General features: G+C 47.2%; 2 long non-coding RNA genes across 3 annotated transcripts in view; one reads left to right on the top strand and one right to left on the bottom strand.

Annotated features, from left to right (window-relative positions):
- Positions 1 to 17,363, top strand: part of LOC308198066 — a 35,871-nt gene extending 18,508 nt beyond the window's left edge. The window contains exons 3-4 of one of the 2 annotated variants that reach the window (XR_013953567.1): positions 5,660 to 5,878; positions 16,264 to 17,363. This is a non-coding gene — a long non-coding RNA (uncharacterized lncRNA). Of the gene's footprint in view, positions 1 to 5,659; positions 7,406 to 16,263 lie in introns of those variants that run through there. The other variant, XR_013953568.1, reaches the window with a different exon arrangement.
- Positions 17,364 to 19,448: 2,085 nt separating this feature from the next.
- On the bottom strand, positions 19,449 to 22,369 carry LOC308198067. Its single transcript, XR_013953569.1, has 2 exons — positions 22,113 to 22,369; positions 19,449 to 19,588 (listed from the first exon to the last, which is right to left on the bottom strand). It is a non-coding gene; the product is annotated as an uncharacterized lncRNA (long non-coding RNA).
- Between the last annotated feature and the right edge of the window lie 1,032 nt (positions 22,370 to 23,401).

Below are 23,401 nucleotides of genomic sequence, written 5' to 3'. Positions count from 1 at the left end.
TAGTAGCAGGCCTGTTAGGATTTGTGTGGCTAAGCAGATGGCTAGAAGGGAGCCGAAGTTTCATCAGGCAGAGATGTTGGAGGGGGCGGGTAGGTCGATTAGGGAGTTGTTGATTATTTTTAGTAGGGGATGGGATTTGCGGATGTTAGGGGCCATTAGTGAGTCTGTGTGTTATTAGGATTATTACCAGGATGGAGAGGGCGAAGGATCCTAGGTAGGCCTTAATTAGCCCTGTGTGTATTGAGGTTGCGGCTTTGCTTGCGGCTACTTGTAGTTCAGCAAGGCCCTCTGGCCCTATTTTTTTGAGTCAGGAGAGGTCGATCAAGTGTAGGGCAATGTTTTGTCCCTTTTCTAGTAGGTTTTTGGAGAAGAATCGGTGTACTAGGGGGTTGAAGTACCCTAATGCAGAGGAGAAGTTTATGAGGGGGTTTGGTTTGGGGTGAGTGAGGGTGTGTGTTATGTTCGATAGTTCTAGGGCTAGGATGATTCCTAGGATTGTTATGAGGATGGCAGCGGTTTTGGTGATAAGGGGTATGGTTATTGGGGGGGTTTTGGTTGGTGTGATGAAAGAGGTAATGATTATTCCTGCTGTAATGCTGCCTAGGGCGAGTCGGGTTAGGGGGGCGGTGATTAGTGGGTTGTTTTCGTTTATTGATACTATTGGGGGGATTCGGGTTTGTCCAGCTTGGACTAGGATGGTTATGCGGATGCTGTAGGTTGCGGTGAATGCTGTGGCTATAAGGGTTAGGAGTAGGGCTCAAGTATTTAGGTATGATGTGTTTAAGCTTTCGATGATGAGGTCTTTTGAGTAGAATCCGGCTAGGAATGGGGTTCCTATCAGCGCCAGGTTTCCGATGGTTAGGCAGGAAGTAGTGACTGGGAGTATTTTCTGTAGGCCTCCTATCTTTCGGATATCTTGTTCTCCGTTTAGGTTGTGGATGATAGACCCTGAGCATAGGAATAGTATGGCTTTAAAGAAGGCATGGGTTGAGATGTGTAGGAAGGCTAGTTGTGGGAGGTTTAGTCCGATAGTGACTATTATTAGTCCTAGTTGGCTGGATGTTGAGAAAGCAATGATTTTTTTGATGTCATTTTGGGTTAGGGCGCATGTGGCAGCGAATAGGGTTGATAGAGCACCTAGGCATAGGCAGGCAGTTAGGGCTGTCTGGTTGGTGGCTAGCAGGGGGTGCATGCGGATGAGCAGGAAGATTCCGGCTACTACTATGGTACTGGAGTGCAGTAGGGCTGATACTGGGGTGGGGCCTTCTATTGCTGCGGGCAGTCATGGGTGGAGTCCAAATTGGGCGGATTTTCCTGCGGCTGCGAGGATTAATCCTATGAGGGGGAGGATTGGGGTTTGGTGGGGGTGTACGGCTTGTTGGATCTCTCAGGTGTTGAATGTTGAAGCTAGTCATGCTATGCTCAGGATCAGTCCGACGTCTCCGATTCGGTTGTAGATTACGGCTTGTAGGGCGGCGGTGTTGGCATCTGCTCGGCCTTGTCATCAGCCGATGAGAAGGAAGGACATGATTCGTACTCCTTCCCAGCCTACGAATAGGAGGAATATGTTGTTTGCGGTTGTTAGGAGGAGTATGGCGACTAGGAATGTCAGTAGGTAGGTGAAAAATTTTGTTACGTATGGCTCTGAGGCCATGTATCATATGGCGAATTGTAGGATTGATCATGTTACAAATAGGGCGATTGGAAGAAATGTTATTGAGTATTGGTCTATTTTTAGGCTCAGGGGGATTTTAAAGTTTATAATGAATTTTCACTCCCAGTGGCAGGTGACAGATTCTACTCCCGAGTAGATGAATGCGGTTGTAGGGGCTAGGCTAATTAGGAATGCGGTTTTAACAGCGCGGGTGGTGGCTTGTGGGGTGTTTTTAAAGTTTTTAAATAGAAATGGCAGGATGATTGGGGTTAGGAGGATTGTCAGCGTGAGTAGTGTGAGGGAGTTGATTAGTAGTGTGGGGTTCACTACTTTTACTTGGATTTGCACCAAGATGGGTGGTTCCTAAGACCAGTGGATTGCTGTTATCCTTTAAAAGTAAGGGGGCTGAGGTTTTAGGCTCAGATGTAAGAGTTAGCAGCTCTTGTTGGTTAAACCCTCCCCTCGGCAGGTAAGAAGGTTTGAACTTCTATTCTTAGAATCACAGTCTAATGTTTGGTTTAAACTATACTTGCATGAGGGGATTCCGGAGATCAGTTCGGGTTTGAGGATTAGGAGGAATATTGGGATAATGTGGAGTGTTATGAGCAGGTGTTCTCGCGTGGTTGAGTTTTGCATAGATGTGATGTGGGAGGGGATTGAGCCTCGTTGGGTCATTAGTAGTATGAATAAGGTGTAGGAGGCGGTTAGTAGGGTTGCGATTCCTGTTAGGATGATCGTGAAGGCAGATCAGTTGAATAAGGTGATTATAATGGTTAGCTCTGCTATGAGGTTTGTTGTTGGGGGTAAGGCTATGTTTGTTAGATTGGCCAGCAATCATCAGGTAGCTATGAGTGGTAGGAGAGGTTGTAGGCCTCGTGTGAGTAGTAGAATTCGGCTGTGCGTACGTTCATAGTTTGTGTTGGCTAGGCAGAATAGTATGGAGGAAGTTAGTCCATGGGAAATTATTAGGATCATTGCCCCTGAGAATGATCAGTGGGTTTGGATTATTCCTGCGGCGATAACTAGGCCTATGTGGCTAACGGATGAATAAGCGATTAGTGATTTTAGGTCTGTCTGTCGTAGGCAGATTGAGCTAGTCATTAGGGCGCCTCATAGGGCCAGGGTTAGGAAGGGGTAGTGCAGGAGGTTGGACAGTGGGCCCATAAATAGAGTGACTCGTATAATTCCGTATCCTCCTAGCTTTAGTAGTAGGGCGGCGAGGAGTATTGAGCCTGCGATGGGTGCTTCTACGTGGGCTTTTGGCAGTCAGAGGTGTAGGCCGTATAGTGGGGCTTTTACTATGAATGCTATGAGCAGTGCTAGACCTGATAGTATTCCTGTCCATGAGGTGGATAGGGTTGGGTGGGTTAGTTGTAGGGTTGGCAGGTGCAGGGTGCCAATTTTCACGTATAGGTGTATGATTGTGATTAGCAGGGGTAGAGAGCTTACTGGCATGTAGAATAGCAGGTAGATGCCAGCGCTTAGGCGTTCTGGTTGGTTCCCCCATCGGGTGATTAAGATTAGGGTGGGAATGAGGGTTGCTTCAAATGAGATGTAAAATAGTGCTAGTTCTGTGGTGGAAAAGGCTAGTAGGATGAATGGCTGGACTGCGACTAAGGTTGAGATAAAGATTCGTTTGCGTTGTAGGGGTTCTTGTTGCAGGTGGTTTTGGCTTGCTATGATTATGAGTGGGAGTAGTCAGCAGGATAGTACTAGGAGGGGGGATGAGATTTGGTCAATTCCTGTTCAGTTGGATAAAAATTTGTAGGGGTAGTAGGTTGGGATTAATCACTGTAGGCTTAGGGCAGCGATTAGGAGGCTGTATAAGGTGGTGTTAGTCCATAGAAATTTTGGTGGAGACAGCAGGGCTGTTGGAAGAAGTATGATTGTGGGTAGGATGATTTTTAGCATTGCAGGAGGTTTAGGTTGTGTAGATGGTCGGAGCCATGTGTGCGGGTGGAGGCTACTAGGATGGCCAGGCCTGTGCCCGCCTCACACGCTGAGAAGGTTAGCATGAGAATTGGTACCATGGTGAATGAGGAGACTTGGTTTTCGATGGATCATATTGATAGGCCTACGAATATCGATAATATTATGCTTTCAAGGCATAGTAGGGCGGATACTAGGTGGGTTCGGTGGAAGGCTAGTCCTAGTCCGCTGAAAATGAAGGCTGAGTAGAAGCTTAAATGTAGGGGCGACATAAAAAAGTTACAGGGTTGGCTGTAATCTGCTGGGTCGAAACCAGCTATCTTTTTGGTTAGACTAACTTTCTGTTATTCTGCTCATTCTAGGCCCCCTTGAATTCACTCGTAGGCCAGTCCGAGTGTTAGGAGAAGGAGGATCGCTACAGTTCAGGTGAGGGTCATTAGGGGGGATTGGAGTTGGACGGCTCATGGCAGGGGGAGTAGGAGGGCGATTTCTAGGTCGAATAGGACGAACAGGATGGCTACTGAGGAAGAATCGGACTGAGAATGGTAATCGAGCAGATCCAAGTGGGTCGAATCCACATTCGTACGGTGAGAGTTTCTCTGAGTCGGGGTTTATTTGGGCGAGTCAGAAGTTTAATGCGGTTAGGGCGGCGCTTAGGATTGATGATAGGGCGAATATGAACATGAGTGCGTTCATTGCTCTCCTCTGGGTTTATACCAGATTCTAGAGATTGGAAGTCAATTGTAATTAATATACTAGAAGAGCAAGATCCTCATCAGTAGATGGTTATGTAGAGGAATAGTCAGATGACGTCTACGAAGTGTCAGTATCAGGCTGCTGCCTCGAATCCGAAGTGGTGGTCTGATGTAAAGTGGAACTTGATCAGTCGGAAGAGGCAGACGGTCAGGAAGGAGGATCCGATGATTACGTGGAGTCCGTGGAATCCAGTGGCAACGAAGAAGGTAGATCCGTAGACGCTATCGGCGATTGAGAATGGGGCTTCGTGGTATTCTATTGCTTGTAGGGCTGTGAAGTAGAATCCCAGGAGGATCGTTAGGGTTAGGGCGTGGATGGCGTGTTTTCGGTTTCCTTCTGTGATGCTGTGATGGGCTCACGTTACGGTAACGCCTGAGGCTAGTAGGATGGCTGTGTTTAGTAGGGGGACTTCTATCGGGTTGAGTGGTTTAATTCCTGTTGGGGGTCATTGGCCTCCTAGTTCTGGGGTTGGGGCCAGGCTCGAGTGGAAGAACGCTCAGAAGAACCCTAAGAAGAAGAATGCTTCGGATGTGATGAAAAGGATTATGCCGTATCGTAGGCCTTTTTGGACTGTGGGAGTGTGATGGCCTTGGAAGGTGCTTTCTCGTACAATGTCTCGTCATCATTGGAGTATTACTAGGAGTATTGAGATGAGGCCTAGGGTTAGTAGTATGGATGAGTTGTAGTGGAATCACATGATTAATCCTGAGGTTGTGAGTAGGGCGGCGGCTGCCCCGAAGATTGGTCAAGGGCTTGGGTCAACTATGTGGTATGAGTGTGCTTGGTGTGCCATTAGATGTTTTCTTGTAAGTATAGGCTTAGAAGGAGCACGAAGACGTAGGCCTGGATTATGGCTACTGCTACTTCTAGGATGGTTAGGAGTAGTAGGATGATTATTGTTAGGATGGATACTGCAGGAAGGGTGGGTATTAATGCAATGGAGGCTGTAGAGATGAGTTGGATGAGTAAGTGTCCTGCTGTAAGGTTGGCTGTAAGGCGGACTCCGAGGGCTAGGGGGCGGATTAGTAGGCTGGTTGTTTCGATCAGGATTAGTGCGGGGATTAGGGGTGTAGGGGTACCTTCGGGTAATAGGTGGGCTAAAGAGGCTGATGGTTGGTTTCGTAGGCCTGTTAGTAGTGTGGCGAGCCATAGTGGGAAGGCTAGGGCTATGTTCATAGATAGTTGGGTGGTTGGGGTGAATGTATACGGAAGGAGGCCTAGAAGGTTGATTGTAAGAAGTATGATTATTAGGGATGTAAATATTATGGCTCATTTGTGGCCATTTTTGTTGAGTGGGACTATTAGTTGTTTTGTGATTAGGTGAAGGAGTCATGTTTGGATAGTAGAAAGGCGGTTGTTGATTCATCGGTTGTTTGGGGACGGGAATAGTAGGGCTGGGAAGAGTAGGGATAGTAGGATTAAGGGGATGCCAAATAGATTGGGGCTGGAAAATTGGTCAAAGAAGCTTAGGTTCATGGTCAGGATCATGGTGTGGGTTTGGTAGTGAGGGAGGTCTTATTTGATGGGGGGTTGGTTGTGGTGAAGGCTAGTAGTTTTGGTTGGATGAGGAGTGCTAGGGTTAATCAGGTTATAATTATGATTGAAAATCATGGTGCGGGGTTAAGCTGTGGCATATCATTAAGGAGGGGGAAGTCCCTCTTTGGCTAGCTTAAAAGGCTAGTGCTGTTGCATAGCTTCTTAATGATTAGGATGATGATAGAAGGGACGATCAGGCCTCGAAATGTGGGAGTGGGGTTGATTCTACTACAATGGGTATGTAGCTGTGATTAGCCCCGCAAATTTCTGAGCATTGTCCGTAAAAAATCCCAGGCCGGGTGGTAATGAATGAAGTTTGGTTTAGTCGGCCTGGGATTGCGTCTGTTTTAACTCCGAGCGTTGGGACTGCTCAGGAGTGGAGTACGTCTCCTGCAGTAATGATCACGCGGATGGGGGATTCTATTGGGATAACTACGCGGTGGTCAACTTCTAGCAGTCGGAAGTGGCCGTTGGGTAAGTCTGGGGTGGGCACTATGTAGGAGTCGAATGATAGGTCTTTGAAGTCTGTGTATTCGTAGCTTCAGTATCATTGGTGGCCGATGGCTTTTAGGGTGAGGTCTGGTTCATCGATTTTGTCCATTATGTAGAGGATTTGTAGGGATGGGAGGGCGAGGAGTACCAGGACGATAGCAGGTAGGATTGTCCAGATCAGCTCTACTTCTTGGGCGTCTACAGCATTGGACGAGAGTTTTTCTGTTAGTATGTGGGCTAAAAGGTAGAGAACTAGGCTGCAGATAGCTAGGGCAACGATTAGGGCGTGGTCGTGGAATTCAACGAGTTCTTCTATGATGGGTGATGAGGCGTCTTGGAATCCTAGTTGGGAGTGGTTGGCCACATGAGATGTACAGGATTTTTACCTGTGATTTAGTCTTGACAAGGCTATGTAATTGGTTTACTAACGTCTCATAAGAAAGAAGCATGAGCGGTTAATGCAGTTGGCTTGAAACCAGCATGTGAGGGTTCGATTCCTTCCTTTCTTGTACTTGGACGAAGGCCGGTTCCTCGAAAGTATGGTATGGGGGAGGGCAGCCGTGGATTCATTCAACGTTTGTGGTAGTTAGTTCTGGTTGTAGGACTTTTCGTTTGGCCGAAAAGGCTTCTCAGATGATGAATATTAGTATGATTACGGCTACTATTGAGATTAGGGAGCCGATGGAGGAAATGGTGTTTCATAGTGTGTAGGCGTCGGGATAGTCTGAGTATCGTCGGGGTATTCCTGCTAGGCCTAGGAAGTGCTGGGGGAAGAACGTTAGGTTTACTCCTGTAAATATTACCCCGAAGTGGGCTTTTGCTCATGTTTGGTGTAGGGTAAACCCAGTGAGTAGTGGGAATCAGTGAGTAAATCCTGCTAGAATGGCAAAGACGGCGCCTATGGATAGGACGTAGTGGAAGTGGGCAACTACGTAGTACGTGTCGTGCAGGGCGATGTCTAGGGAAGAGTTTGCAAGAACGATTCCTGTTAATCCTCCGATGGTAAATAGGAAGATAAATCCTAGAGCTCATAGTATTGGGGGGGGTCTCATTTGATTGTTCCTCCGTGCAGGGTGGCTAGTCAGCTAAATACTTTGATTCCGGTAGGGATGGCAATGATTATAGTGGCTGATGTAAAGTAGGCTCGGGTATCAACGTCTATTCCTACTGTAAACATGTGGTGAGCTCAGACGATGAATCCTAGGAAGCCGATGGATAGTATGGCTCAGACTATTCCCATGTAGCCGAAGGGCTCCTTTTTGCCTGAGTAGTACGTGACTACGTGTGAGATGATTCCGAACCCCGGTAGGATCAGAATATAGACTTCTGGGTGTCCGAAGAATCAGAATAGGTGTTGGTACAGGATTGGGTCTCCTCCTCCAGCGGGGTCGAAGAATGTGGTGTTTAGGTTTCAATCAGTTAGTAATATTGTAATACCGGTGGCGAGTACGGGGAGTGATAGAAGGAGTAGGATGGCGGTAATTAGTACGGATCAGACAAATAGTGTCCACTTCCACTACGTCCTATCCATAGGCGCCGTCTTTGCCATTCTAGCAGGATTTACTCACTGATTCCCACTACTCACTGGGTTTACCCTACACCAAACATGAGCAAAAGCCCACTTCGGGGTAATATTTACAGGAGTAAACCTAACGTTCTTCCCCCAGCACTTCCTAGGCCTAGCAGGAATACCCCGACGATACTCGGACTATCCCGACGCCTACACACTATGAAACACCATTTCCTCCTAGTCCTAGGACTTAGAGAAACTCCAGTACTAAAAATAGTAAACACAAGCAATAATTTCATATACTTCACTCTCACTCACCACTCAACTATCAGCTAACCACACCCCCGTCCACATAGCTTAACACAAAGCATGGCACTGAAGTTGCCAAGATGGCATAAAACATGCCTGCGGACAAAAGACTTAGTCCTAACCTTACGGTTGGTTTTTGCTAAATATATACATGCAAGTATCCGCGCCCCAGTGTAAACGCCCTCGACCACCTACCCCCATACAGGCCTTGAGGAGCGGGTATCAGGCACACCCAAGTAGTAGCCCAAGACGCCTCGCTAAGCCACGCCCCCACGGGTATTCAGCAGTAATTAACATTAAGCAATGAGTGCAAACTTGACTTAGTTATAGCAACAGCCTAACTTCAAGGGTTGGTAAATCTTGTGCCAGCCACCGCGGTCATACAAGAAACCCAAATCAACCGTCCTATTGACACGGCGTAAAGAGTGGTAAAATGCCTATCCTAGCTAACTAAGATCAAAATGCAACTGAGCTGTCATAAGCCCAAGATGCACCTAAACACACCATTAAGATGATCTTAGGAACTAACGACTGATTTAAACCCACGAAAGCCAGGGCCCAAACTGGGATTAGATACCCCACTATGCCTGGCCCTAAATCTTGATACTTACTTTACCGAAGTATCCGCCAGAGAACTACGAGCACAAACGCTTAAAACTCTAAGGACTTGGCGGTGCCCCAAACCCACCTAGAGGAGCCTGTTCTACAATCGATAATCCCCGATTAACCCAACCACCCCTTGCCAACACAGCCTACATACCACCGTCGCCAGCCCACCTCGAATGAGAGCACAACAGTGGACACAATAGCACCCCGCTAATAAGACAGGTCAAGGTATAGCCTATGGAGTGGAAGAAATGGGCTACATTCCCTATTCATAGGGCACACGGAAAGAAGCGTGAAACCACTTCTGGAAGGCGGATTTAGCAGTAAAGTGGGACAATAGAGCCTACTTTAAGCCGGCCCTGGGGCACGTACATACCGCCCGTCACCCTCCTCAAAAGCCACATCCCACATAACTAATACCATAAATACGCTGAAGATGAGGTAAGTCGTAACAAGGTAAGTGTACCGGAAGGTGTACTTAGAATATCAAGACGTAGCTATAACACCAAAGCACTCAGCTTACACCTGAAAGATATCTACTAGACCGGATCGTCTTGAAGCCCCCCCTCTAGCTCAACCACACAAATAGTACACCAAAACTAAAGAATTTACTAAACTAATTAAACTAAAGCATTTTACAGTCTTAGTATAGGCGATAGAAAAGACACTTAGACGCGATAGAGACCCCAGTACCGTAAGGGAAAGATGAAATAGCAGTGAAACAATCAAAGCGACAGACAGCAAAGATCAACCCTTGTACCTTTTGCATCATGGTTTAGCGAGAACAACCAAGCAAAGTGAACTAAAGTTTGCCCCCCCGAAACCCAAGCGAGCTACTTTCAAGCAGTTAAAGAGAGCGAACCCGTCTCTGTTGCAAAAGAGTGGGATGACTTGTCAGTAGAGGTGAAAAGCCAACCGAGCTGGGTGATAGCTGGTTACCTGTGAAACGAATCTAAGCTCCCCCTTAATCCTCCCTACCGGACATCCTGAACCCTAATGAGATGATTAAGAGCTATTTAATGGAGGGACAGCTCCATTAAAAAAGGACACAACCTCGACTAGCGGATAATTCTTACTACTGATCCTACCGTGGGCCCTAAAGCAGCCATCAAAAAAGAGTGCGTCAAAGCTCCACCACCTAAAAATACCAAAATAAGATGATTCCCTTATCACAAACAGGTCAACCTATGAATATAGGAGAATTAATGCTAAAATAAGTAACTCAGGGCCACACCCCTCTAACGGCACAAGCTTACATAGAAACATTATTAACAGACCTAGACAGATACAAAAACCCCTACAAGACCACGTATTAACTAACCCTGTTAACCCGACTCAGGAGCGCCTATAAGAGCGATTAAAATCTGTGAAAGGAACTCGGCAAATTAATAAGGCCCGACTGTTTACCAAAAACATAGCCTTCAGCAAATTAAACAAGTATTGAAGGTGATGCCTGCCCGGTGACTTAGGTTTAACGGCCGCGGTATCCTAACCGTGCAAAGGTAGCGCAATCAATTGTCCCATAAATCGAGACTTGTATGAATGGCTAAACGAGGTCTTAACTGTCTCTCACAGATAATCAGTGAAATTGATCTCCCCGTGCAAAAGCGGGGATGTGAACATAAGACGAGAAGACCCTGTGGAACTTAAAAATCAACGACCACCGCGAATCCTCAATCAACCCCACTGGGGCCACTACCATCGCAGAGCCTGGTCGATATTTTTCGGTTGGGGCGACCTTGGAGGAGAACAAATCCTCCAAAAACAAGACCATACCTCTTTACCTAGAGCTACCCCTCAAAGTGCTAACAGTGACCAGACCCAATATAATTGATTAATGGACCAAGCTACCCCAGGGATAACAGCGCAATCCCCCTCAAGAGCCCATATCGACAGGGGGGTTTACGACCTCGATGTTGGATCAGGACATCCTAATGGTGCAGCCGCTATTAAGGGTTCGTTTGTTCAACGATTAACAGTCCTACGTGATCTGAGTTCAGACCGGAGCAATCCAGGTCGGTTTCTATCTATGACACACTCTCCCCAGTACGAAAGGACCGGGAAAGTGGGGCCAATACCACAAGCACGCCCCCCCCCTCTAAGCAGTGAAACCAACTAAACCGTGAAGAGGGCCTTCCCCCACCACTTTCAATCCTAGAAAAGGACCAGCTAGAGTGGCAGAGCCCGGCAAGTGCAGAAGGCTTAAGCCCTTTCCCCAGAGGTTCAAATCCTCTCCCTAGCTTCACCCATGATTCAAATAACAACACTAAGCTGCCTCATTATATCCCTCCTATACATCATCCCAATCCTGATTGCCGTAGCCTTCCTAACCCTAGTAGAACGGAAAATCCTAAGCTACATACAATCCCGCAAAGGCCCTAACGTTGTCGGGCCTTTTGGCCTACTTCAACCATTTGCGGACGGACTGAAACTATTTACCAAAGAGCCCATCCGACCCTCTACCTCTTCCCCACTTCTATTCATTCTGATACCAATACTAGCCCTTGTCCTAGCCCTCAGCACTTGAGCACCACTACCACTCCCATTTCCCCTAGCAGATCTAAACCTCGGAGTTCTCTTCCTAATAGCCATGTCAAGCCTAGCCGTCTACTCAGTCCTATGATCAGGCTGAGCCTCGAACTCAAAATACGCACTAATCGGAGCCCTACGGGCAGTAGCACAGACCATTTCATACGAAGTGACACTGGCCATAATCCTGCTATCAATAATCATACTAAGCGGAAGCTACACACTCAGCTCCTTTGCCGTCGCACAGGAGCCTCTATACTTCATTTTCTCCTCATGACCCCTAGCAATAATATGATACGTATCCACCCTAGCAGAGACAAACCGAGCTCCTTTTGACCTCACAGAGGGTGAATCTGAGCTAGTCTCAGGGTTTAACGTTGAATACGCCGCAGGACCCTTCGCCTTATTCTTCCTAGCTGAATATGCGAACATTATGCTAATAAATACACTTACAGCCATCATATTCCTAAACCCAAGCGCCCTAGGGCCACCCACAGAACTATTCCCCGTCATCCTAGCCACAAAAGTCCTCCTACTATCTTCTGGTTTCTTATGGGTCCGAGCTTCATACCCACGATTCCGATATGACCAACTAATGCACCTACTATGAAAAAACTTCCTACCCCTCACACTAGCTCTGTGCCTCTGACACATCAGCATACCTATCTGCTATGCAGGCCTACCTCCTTACATAAGGAAATGTGCCTGAACTACAAAGGGTCACTATGATAAAGTGAACATAGAGGTATAACAGCCCTCTCATTTCCTGTTGACCTTAGAAAAGTAGGAATTGAACCCACACAAGAGAAATCAAAATTCTCCATACTTCCCTTATATTATTTTCTAGTAGAGTCAGCTAATCAAGCTATCGGGCCCATACCCCGAAAATGATGGTTTAACCCCCTCCTCTACTAATGAACCCTTACGCGACCCCAATCATAACCTTCAGCCTCATCTTGGGCACCACAATCACAATTTCCAGCAACCACTGAGTTCTGGCCTGGACAGGACTGGAGATCAACGCACTAGCCATCATTCCCCTAATTGCCAAATCCCACCACCCACGAGCAGTAGAAGCCGCAACGAAATACTTCCTAACCCAAGCAGCTGCTTCCGCCCTGGTCCTATTCTCTAGCATAACCAATGCCTGAGTCACCGGCCAATGAGACATCACACAAATAAACCACCCAACCTCCTGTCTACTACTGACAGCAGCAATCGCTATTAAACTGGGCCTAGTGCCATTTCACTTCTGATTCCCAGAAGTACTACAAGGATCGCCACTAATAACAGCCCTGCTACTCTCGACCCTCATAAAATTCCCCCCACTAACCCTGCTCCTACTAACATCCAAATCCCTCGACCCAGCTCTACTCACCGCCATGGCCCTAGCCTCAACAGCACTAGGAGGCTGAATAGGACTGAGCCAAACACAAACACGCAAAATCCTAGCCTTCTCGTCCATCTCCCACTTAGGCTGAATCGCCATCATCCTAGTTTACAGCCCCAAATTGGCCTTACTTACCTTCTACCTATACACAATCATAACATCAGCCGTATTCCTAGCCCTTAACAAAATCAAAGCCCTTAACCTATCCATGATCACAACCTCATGAACAAAAACCCCAGTGCTAAACGCCACCCTAATACTAGTACTTTTATCCCTAGCAGGCCTCCCCCCATTAACAGGCTTTATACCAAAGTGACTTATCATCCAAGAACTAACTAAACAGGAAATAACACCAGCAGCCATGGCAATTGCCATGCTATCACTGCTCAGCCTCTTCTTCTACCTACGCCTCGCATACCACTCAACAATTACCCTTCCCCCCAACTCCTCTAACCACATAAAACAATGATACACTAGCAAAGCCCCAAGCACACCTACTGCGGTCCTTGCCTCACTATCAATCCTCTTACTTCCCCTGTCCCCAATAATACATGCCATTGTCTAGAAACTTAGGATAACACCCCAAACCGAAGGCCTTCAAAGCCTTAAATAAGAGTTAAACCCTCTTAGTTTCTGCACATTAAGACTTACAGAATATTAACCTGTATCTTCTGAATGCAAGTCAGACGCTTTAATTAAGCTAAAGCCTCCCTAGACAGATGGGCTTTGATCCCACAAAACTCTAGTTAACAGCTAAATGCCTAAACCAATTGGCTTCTGCCTACAAAGACCCTGACGCACCCTAGTGCGCATCGATGAGCTTGCAACTCAACATGAATTTCACTACAGAGCCGATAAGAAGAGGAATTAAACCTCTGTAAAAAGGACTACAGCCTAACGCTTCAACACTCAGCCATCTTACCCGTCACCTTCATCAACCGATGACTATTTTCCACTAACCATAAGGATATTGGCACCCTGTACCTCATCTTCGGGGCATGAGCAGGAATAGTCGGCACCGCACTCAGCCTATTAATCCGCGCAGAACTAGGACAACCAGGAACTCTCCTAGGCGACGACCAAATTTACAATGTAATCGTTACCGCTCACGCCTTTGTAATAAGCTTCTTTATAGTCATACCCATCATGATCGGAGGATTCGGCAACTGATTAGTCCCCCTCATAATCGGTGCCCCCGACATAGCATTCCCGCAAATAAACAACATAAGCTTTTGACTCCTCCCCCCATCATTCCTCCTCCTACTAGCCTCATCCACTGTAGAAGCTGGCGCCGGCACAGGCTGAACTGTCTACCCTCCCCTAGCAGGTGACCTTGCCCACGCCGGAGCTTCAGTAGACCTGGCTATCTTCTCACTCCACTTAGCCGGTATCTCCTCCATCCTTGGGGCCATCAACTTTATCACCACAGCCATCAACATAAAACCCCCCGCACTCTCACAATACCAAACCCCACTATTTGTCTGATCCGTACTAATTACCGCCATCCTACTCCTTCTATCACTCCCCGTACTCGCCGCCGGTATTACAATATTACTAACTGATCGAAACCTAAACACCACATTCTTCGACCCCGCTGGAGGAGGAGACCCAATCCTGTACCAACACCTATTCTGATTCTTCGGACACCCAGAAGTCTATATTCTGATCCTACCGGGGTTCGGAATCATCTCACACGTAGTCACGTACTACTCAGGCAAAAAGGAGCCCTTCGGCTACATGGGAATAGTCTGAGCCATACTATCCATCGGCTTCCTAGGATTCATCGTCTGAGCTCACCACATGTTTACAGTAGGAATAGACGTTGATACCCGAGCCTACTTTACATCAGCCACTATAATCATTGCCATCCCTACCGGAATCAAAGTATTTAGCTGACTAGCCACCCTGCACGGAGGAACAATCAAATGAGACCCCCCCCCCAATACTATGAGCTCTAGGATTTATCTTCCTATTTACCATCGGAGGATTAACAGGAATCGTTCTTGCAAACTCTTCCCTAGACATCGCCCTGCACGACACGTACTACGTAGTTGCCCACTTCCACTACGTCCTATCCATAGGCGCCGTCTTTGCCATTCTAGCAGGATTTACTCACTGATTCCCACTACTCACTGGGTTTACCCTACACCAAACATGAGCAAAAGCCCACTTCGGGGTAATATTTACAGGAGTAAACCTAACGTTCTTCCCCCAGCACTTCCTAGGCCTAGCAGGAATACCCCGACGATACTCGGACTATCCCGACGCCTACACACTATGAAACACCATTTCCTCCTAGTCCTAGGACTTAGAGAAACTCCAGTACTAAAAATAGTAAACACAAGCAATAATTTCATATACTTCACTCTCACTCACCACTCAACTATCAGCTAACCACACCCCCGTCCACATAGCTTAACACAAAGCATGGCACTGAAGTTGCCAAGATGGCATAAAACATGCCTGCGGACAAAAGACTTAGTCCTAACCTTACGGTTGGTTTTTGCTAAATATATACATGCAAGTATCCGCGCCCCAGTGTAAACGCCCTCGACCACCTACCCCCATACAGGCCTTGAGGAGCGGGTATCAGGCACACCCAAGTAGTAGCCCAAGACGCCTCGCTAAGCCACGCCCCCACGGGTATTCAGCAGTAATTAACATTAAGCAATGAGTGCAAACTTGACTTAGTTATAGCAACAGCCTAACTTCAAGGGTTGGTAAATCTTGTGCCAGCCACCGCGGTCATACAAGAAACCCAAATCAACCGTCCTATTGACACGGCGTAAAGAGTGGTAAAATGCCTATCCTAGCTAACTAAGATCAAAATGCAACTGAGCTGTCATAAGCCCAAGATGCACCTAAACACACCATTAAGATGATCTTAGGAACTAACGACTGATTTAAACCCACGAAAGCCAGGGCCCAAACTGGGATTAGATACCCCACTATGCCTGGCCCTAAATCTTGATACTTACTTTACCGAAGTATCCGCCAGAGAACTACGAGCACAAACGCTTAAAACTCTAAGGACTTGGCGGTGCCCCAAACCCACCTAGAGGAGCCTGTTCTACAATCGATAATCCCCGATTAACCCAACCACCCCTTGCCAACACAGCCTACATACCGCCGTCGCCAGCCCACCTCGAATGAGAGCACAACAGTGGACACAATAGCACCCCGCTAATAAGACAGGTCAAGGTATAGCCTATGGAGTGGAAGAAATGGGCTACATTCCCTATTCATAGGGCACACGGAAAGAAGCGTGAAACCACTTCTGGAAGGCGGATTTAGCAGTAAAGTGGGACAATAGAGCCTACTTTAAGCCGGCCCTGGGGCACGTACATGGTTAAACATGCCTGTTAGTAGTGTGGCGAGCCATAGTGGGAAGGCTAGGGCTATGTTCATAGATAGTTGGGTGGTTGGGGTGAATGTATATGGAAGGAGGCCTAGAAGGTTGATTGTAAGAAGTATGATTATTAGGGATGTAAATATTATGGCTCATTTGTGGCCATTTTTGTTGAGTGGGACTATTAGTTGTTTTGTGATTAGGTGAAGGAGTCATGTTTGGATAGTAGAAAGGCGGTTGTTGATTCATCGGTTGTTTGGGGACAGGAATAGTAGGGCTGGGAAGAGTAGGGATAGTAGGATTAAGGGGATGCCAAATAGATTGGGGCTGGAAAATTGGTCAAAGAAGCTTAGGTTCATGGTCAGGATCATGGTGTGGGTTTGGTAGTGAGGGAGGTCTTATTTGATGGGGGGTTGGTTGTGGTGAAGGCTAGTAGTTTTGGTTGGATGAGGAGTGCTAGGGTTAATCAGGTTATAATTATGATTGAAAATCATGGTGCGGGGTTAAGCTGTGGCATATCATTAAGGAGGGGGAAGTCCCTCTTTGGCTAGCTTAAAAGGCTAGTGCTGTTGCATAGCTTCTTAATGATTAGGATGATGATAGAAGGGACGATCAGGCCTCGAAATGTGGGAGTGGGGTTGATTCTACTACAATGGGTATGTAGCTGTGATTAGCCCCGCAAATTTCTGAGCATTGTCCGTAAAAAATCCCAGGCCGGGTGGTAATGAATGAAGTTTGGTTTAGTCGGCCTGGGATTGCGTCTGTTTTAACTCCGAGCGTTGGGACTGCTCAGGAGTGGAGTACGTCTCCTGCAGTAATGATCACGCGGATGGGGGATTCTATTGGGATAACTACGCGGTGGTCAACTTCTAGCAGTCGGAAGTGGCCGTTGGGTAAGTCTGGGGTGGGCACTATGTAGGAGTCGAATGATAGGTCTTTGAAGTCTGTGTATTCGTAGCTTCAGTATCATTGGTGGCCGATGGCTTTTAGGGTGAGGTCTGGTTCGTCGATTTCGTCCATTATGTAGAGGATTTGTAGGGATGGGAGGGCGAGGAGTACCAGGACGATAGCAGGTAGGATTGTCCAGATCAGCTCTACTTCTTGGGCGTCTACAGCATTGGACGAGAGTTTTTCTGTTAGTATGTGGGCTAAAAGGTAGAGAACTAGGCTGCAGATAGCTAGGGCAACGATTAGGGCGTGGTCGTGGAATTCAACGAGTTCTTCTATGATGGGTGATGAGGCGTCTTGGAATCCTAGTTGGGAGTGGTTGGCCACATGAGATGTACAGGATTTTTACCTGTGATTTAGTCTTGACAAGGCTATGTAATTGGTTTACTAACGTCTCATAAGAAAGAAGCATGAGCGGTTAACCTCCTGGGAGACCCAGAAAACTTCACCCCAGCAAACCCGCTAGTAACCCCACCACACATCAAGCCAGAATGATACTTCCTATTCGCCTACGCCATCCTACGTTCAATCCCAAATAAACTAGGAGGCGTATTAGCACTGGCCGCCTCCGTACTGATCCTATTCCTAATCCCATTCCTGCACAAATCAAAACAACGAGCAATAACATTCCGACCACTCTCCCAGCTCCTATTCTGAGTACTAGTCGCCGACCTCCTCGTCCTAACATGAGTAGGAAGCCAACCCGTCGAACACCCATTCATCATCATCGGCCAACTCGCTTCAATCGCCTACTTCACTATCCTCCTATTTCTCCTCCCCGCCGCAAGCGCCCTAGAAAACAAAATACTCAACTGCTAAATACTCTAATAGTTTATAAAAACATTGGTCTTGTAAACCAAAGATTGAAGACTTACCACTTCTTAGAGTACCCCAAACTCAGAAAAAAAGGACTCAAACCTTTATCTCCAGCTCCCAAAGCTGGCATTTTCAATAAACTATTCTCTGACCCTAACCCCTAAACCGCCCGAATAGCACCCCGCGACAACCCCCGCACAAACTCCAATACAACAAACAAAGTCAACAACAGCCCCCAACCCGCCACTAAAAACATCCCTGCCCCATGTGAATAAAACATGGAAACTCCACTAAAATCCGACCGAACAACAAACACCCCAACATTATTCACAGTAGAAACCCCGAACTTCCAAGCCCCCATAAACCCCCCAAACACCAACCCCCCAAAAACAATTGCCACAAACGCTACTGCACATCCAATCACCCGTCAATCCCCCCAAGCCCCAGGGAAAGGCTCCGCTGCTAAAGCTACTGAATAAACAAACACCACCAGCATACCCCCCAAATACACCATAAACAGCACTAAAGCCACGAACGAAACCCCAAGGCCCAGCAACCACCCGCACCCCGCCACAGACGCTAACACCAAACCAACAACCCCATAATACGGCGAAGGATTCGACGCCACACCCAAAACACCCACCGCAAAGCAAATCCCTAAAAAAAACATAAAATAAGTCATTATTCCTGCCCGGACACTACCCGAGGCCTGCGGCTCGAAAAGCCGCCATTGTTCTCAACTACAGGAACTAACCGCAAGCCCCCAATAATTCTACCCCATCTATGCCATTATGCTTAACCCCCCCCCCCTCCCCCCCCGAGGCGGGGGTATTTGGTTATGCATATTCGTGCATAAATTTATATACCCCATATACATACATACTATAGTACCAGTAATATACATTATATACGGACTATCTTATAAGCAGGTGCTAAACCCATACATGTACACGGCCATTAAACCCTTAAACACACTCCTACCAAACCACCCGGCATGAATGTTCTAGGACCATACCCCACAACACCCAATACAACTCCACTCAAGCGCATAACAAGACCCCATTTTAATGAATGCTCACAGGACATGCTCCAACAACAACTCTCCACCACATATCTCATGCAGTTCGTATCAGACGGATTTATTAATCGTACTCCTCACGTGAAATCAGCAACCCGTTGCACATAATGTCCGGTATGACTAGCTTCAGGCCCATACGTTCCCCCTAAACCCCTCGCCCTCCTCACATTTTTGCGCCTCTGGTTCCTCGGTCAGGGCCATCCATTGGGTTCACTCACCCCTCCTTGCCCTTCAAAGTGGCATCTGTGAGTACTTTCACCTTCTCAATGCGTAATCGCGGCATGTTCCAGCTTTTTGGCGCCTCTGGTTCCTCTTATTTTTTCCGGGGTTACCTCACAGGTGGCTATTCCCAGTGATCTCGGGGGTCCCACAATCTAAGCCTGGACACACCTGCCTCACGGCCTATCCTATATTTCAAGGGTCCCTCGATGAGACGGTTGGCGTATATGGGGAATCATCCTGACACTGATGCACTTTGACCACATTCAGTTAATGTTACCTCCACCCTCCGGGTTAAATGGGGCTATTGGATGAATGCTCGTTGGACATAGCACAAAACAACAAATCATTAAGCGCAACCCCTGCGCTTCACAAACTAAACCAGTAAACTTTCGCTAACCACCATGTAGCATAAACCTTCATCGCCCAATCCCAGCAAACTACCTCTAAAACTCCATTAATCATCTCTTCCATGACATCATCGGAACGATGTACATATACACACAAACACATACAAAATAACTTAAACTTATTAGAGAAACTCCAGTACTAAAAATAGTAAACACAAGCAATAATTTCATATACTTCACTCTCACTCACCACTCAACTATCAGCTAACCACACCCCCGTCCACATAGCTTAACACAAAGCATGGCACTGAAGTTGCCAAGATGGCATAAAACATGCCTGCGGACAAAAGACTTAGTCCTAACCTTACGGTTGGTTTTTGCTAAATATATACATGCAAGTATCCGCGCCCCAGTGTAAACGCCCTCGACCACCTACCCCCATACAGGCCTTGAGGAGCGGGTATCAGGCACACCCAAGTAGTAGCCCAAGACGCCTCGCTAAGCCACGCCCCCACGGGTATTCAGCAGTAATTAACATTAAGCAATGAGTGCAAACTTGACTTAGTTATAGCAACAGCCTAACTTCAAGGGTTGGTAAATCTTGTGCCAGCCACCGCGGTCATACAAGAAACCCAAATCAACCGTCCTATTGACACGGCGTAAAGAGTGGTAAAATGCCTATCCTAGCTAACTAAGATCAAAATGCAACTGAGCTGTCATAAGCCCAAGATGCACCTAAACACACCATTAAGATGATCTTAGGAACTAACGACTGATTTAAACCCACGAAAGCCAGGGCCCAAACTGGGATTAGATACCCCACTATGCCTGGCCCTAAATCTTGATACTTACTTTACCGAAGTATCCGCCAGAGAACTACGAGCACAAACGCTTAAAACTCTAAGGACTTGGCGGTGCCCCAAACCCACCTAGAGGAGCCTGTTCTACAATCGATAATCCCCGATTAACCCAACCACCCCTTGCCAACACAGCCTACATACCGCCGTCGCCAGCCCACCTCGAATGAGAGCACAACAGTGGACACAATAGCACCCCGCTAATAAGACAGGTCAAGGTATAGCCTATGGAGTGGAAGAAATGGGCTACATTCCCTATTCATAGGGCACACGGAAAGAAGCGTGAAACCACTTCTGGAAGGCGGATTTAGCAGTAAAGTGGGACAATAGAGCCTACTTTAAGCCGGCCCTGGGGCACGTACATGGTTAAACATGCCTGTTAGTAGTGTGGCGAGCCATAGTGGGAAGGCTAGGGCTATGTTCATAGATAGTTGGGTGGTTGGGGTGAATGTATATGGAAGGAGGCCTAGAAGGTTGATTGTAAGAAGTATGATTATTAGGGATGTAAATATTATGGCTCATTTGTGGCCATTTTTGTTGAGTGGGACTATTAGTTGTTTTGTGATTAGGTGAAGGAGTCATGTTTGGATAGTAGAAAGGCGGTTGTTGATTCATCGGTTGTTTGGGGACGGGAATAGTAGGGCTGGGAAGAGTAGGGATAGTAGGATTAAGGGGATGCCAAATAGATTGGGGCTGGAAAATTGGTCAAAGAAGCTTAGGTTCATGGTCAGGATCATGGTGTGGGTTTGGTAGTGAGGGAGGTCTTATTTGATGGGGGGTTGGTTGTGGTGAAGGCTAGTAGTTTTGGTTGGATGAGGAGTGCTAGGGTTAATCAGGTTATAATTATGATTGAAAATCATGGTGCGGGGTTAAGCTGTGGCATATCATTAAGGAGGGGGAAGTCCCTCTTTGGCTAGCTTAAAAGGCTAGTGCTGTTGCATAGCTTCTTAATGATTAGGATGATGATAGAAGGGACGATCAGGCCTCGAAATGTGGGAGTGGGGTTGATTCTACTACAGTAGGTATGTAGCTGTGATTAGCCCCGCAAATTTCTGAGCATTGTCCGTAAAAAATCCCAGGCCGGGTGGTAATGAATGAAGTTTGGTTTAGTCGGCCTGGGATTGCGTCTGTTTTAACTCCGAGCGTTGGGACTGCTCAGGAGTGGAGTACGTCTCCTGCAGTAATGATCACGCGGATGGGGGATTCTATTGGGATAACTACGCGGTGGTCAACTTCTAGCAGTCGGAAGTGGCCGTTGGGTAAGTCTGGGGTGGGCACTATGTAGGAGTCGAATGATAGGTCTTTGAAGTCTGTGTATTCGTAGCTTCAGTATCATTGGTGGCCGATGGCTTTTAGGGTGAGGTCTGGTTCGTCGATTTCGTCCATTATGTAGAGGATTTGTAGGGATGGGAGGGCGAGGAGTACCAGGACGATAGCAGGTAGGATTGTCCAGATCAGCTCTACTTCTTGGGCGTCTACAGCATTGGACGAGAGTTTTTCTGTTAGTATGTGGGCTAAAAGGTAGAGAACTAGGCTGCAGATAGCTAGGGCAACGATTAGGGCGTGGTCGTGGAATTCAACGAGTTCTTCTATGATGGGTGATGAGGCGTCTTGGAATCCTAGTTGGGAGTGGTTGGCCACATGAGATGTACAGGATTTTTACCTGTGATTTAGTCTTGACAAGGCTATGTAATTGGTTTACTAACGTCTCATAAGAAAGAAGCATGAGCGGTTAACCTCCTGGGAGACCCAGAAAACTTCACCCCAGCAAACCCGCTAGTAACCCCACCACACATCAAGCCAGAATGATACTTCCTATTCGCCTACGCCATCCTACGTTCAATCCCAAATAAACTAGGAGGCGTATTAGCACTGGCCGCCTCCGTACTGATCCTATTCCTAATCCCATTCCTGCACAAATCAAAACAACGAGCAATAACATTCCGACCACTCTCCCAGCTCCTATTCTGAGTACTAGTCGCCGACCTCCTCGTCCTAACATGAGTAGGAAGCCAACCCGTCGAACACCCATTCATCATCATCGGCCAACTCGCTTCAATCGCCTACTTCACTATCCTCCTATTTCTCCTCCCCGCCGCAAGCGCCCTAGAAAACAAAATACTCAACTGCTAAATACTCTAATAGTTTATAAAAACATTGGTCTTGTAAACCAAAGATTGAAGACTTACCACTTCTTAGAGTACCCCAAACTCAGAAAAAAAGGACTCAAACCTTTATCTCCAGCTCCCAAAGCTGGCATTTTCAATAAACTATTCTCTGACCCTAACCCCTAAACCGCCCGAATAGCACCCCGCGACAACCCCCGCACAAGCTCCAATACAACAAACAAAGTCAACAACAGCCCCCAACCCGCCACTAAAAACATCCCTGCCCCATGTGAATAAAACATGGAAACTCCACTAAAATCCGACCGAACAACAAACACCCCAACATTATTCACAGTAGAAACCCCGAACTTCCAAGCCCCCATAAACCCCCCAAACACCAACCCCCCAAAAACAATTGCCACAAACGCTACTGCACATCCAATCACCCGTCAATCCCCCCAAGCCCCAGGGAAAGGCTCCGCTGCTAAAGCTACTGAATAAACAAACACCACCAGCATACCCCCCAAATACACCATAAACAGCACTAAAGCCACGAACGAAACCCCAAGGCCCAGCAACCACCCGCACCCCGCCACAGACGCTAACACCAAACCAACAACCCCATAATACGGCGAAGGATTCGACGCCACACCCAAAACACCCACCGCAAAGCAAATCCCTAAAAAAAACATAAAATAAGTCATTATTCCTGCCCGGACACTACCCGAGGCCTGCGGCTCGAAAAGCCGCCATTGTTCTCAACTACAGGAACTAACCGCAAGCCCCCAATAATTCTACCCCATCTATGCCATTATGCTTAACCCCCCCCCCCTCCCCCCCCGAGGCGGGGGTATTTGGTTATGCATATTCGTGCATAAATTTATATACCCCATATACATACATACTATAGTACCAGTAATATACATTATATACGGACTATCTTATAAGCAGGTGCTAAACCCATA

This window comes from Anser brachyrhynchus (assembly GCF_964034855.1).
Source record: "Anser brachyrhynchus genome assembly, chromosome: 7".
In the NCBI taxonomy this organism is placed as follows: Eukaryota; Metazoa; Chordata; class Aves; order Anseriformes; family Anatidae; genus Anser; species Anser brachyrhynchus.
Note: the sequence above shows the minus strand (reverse complement) of the source record. Positions and strands in the feature narration are given on the sequence as shown.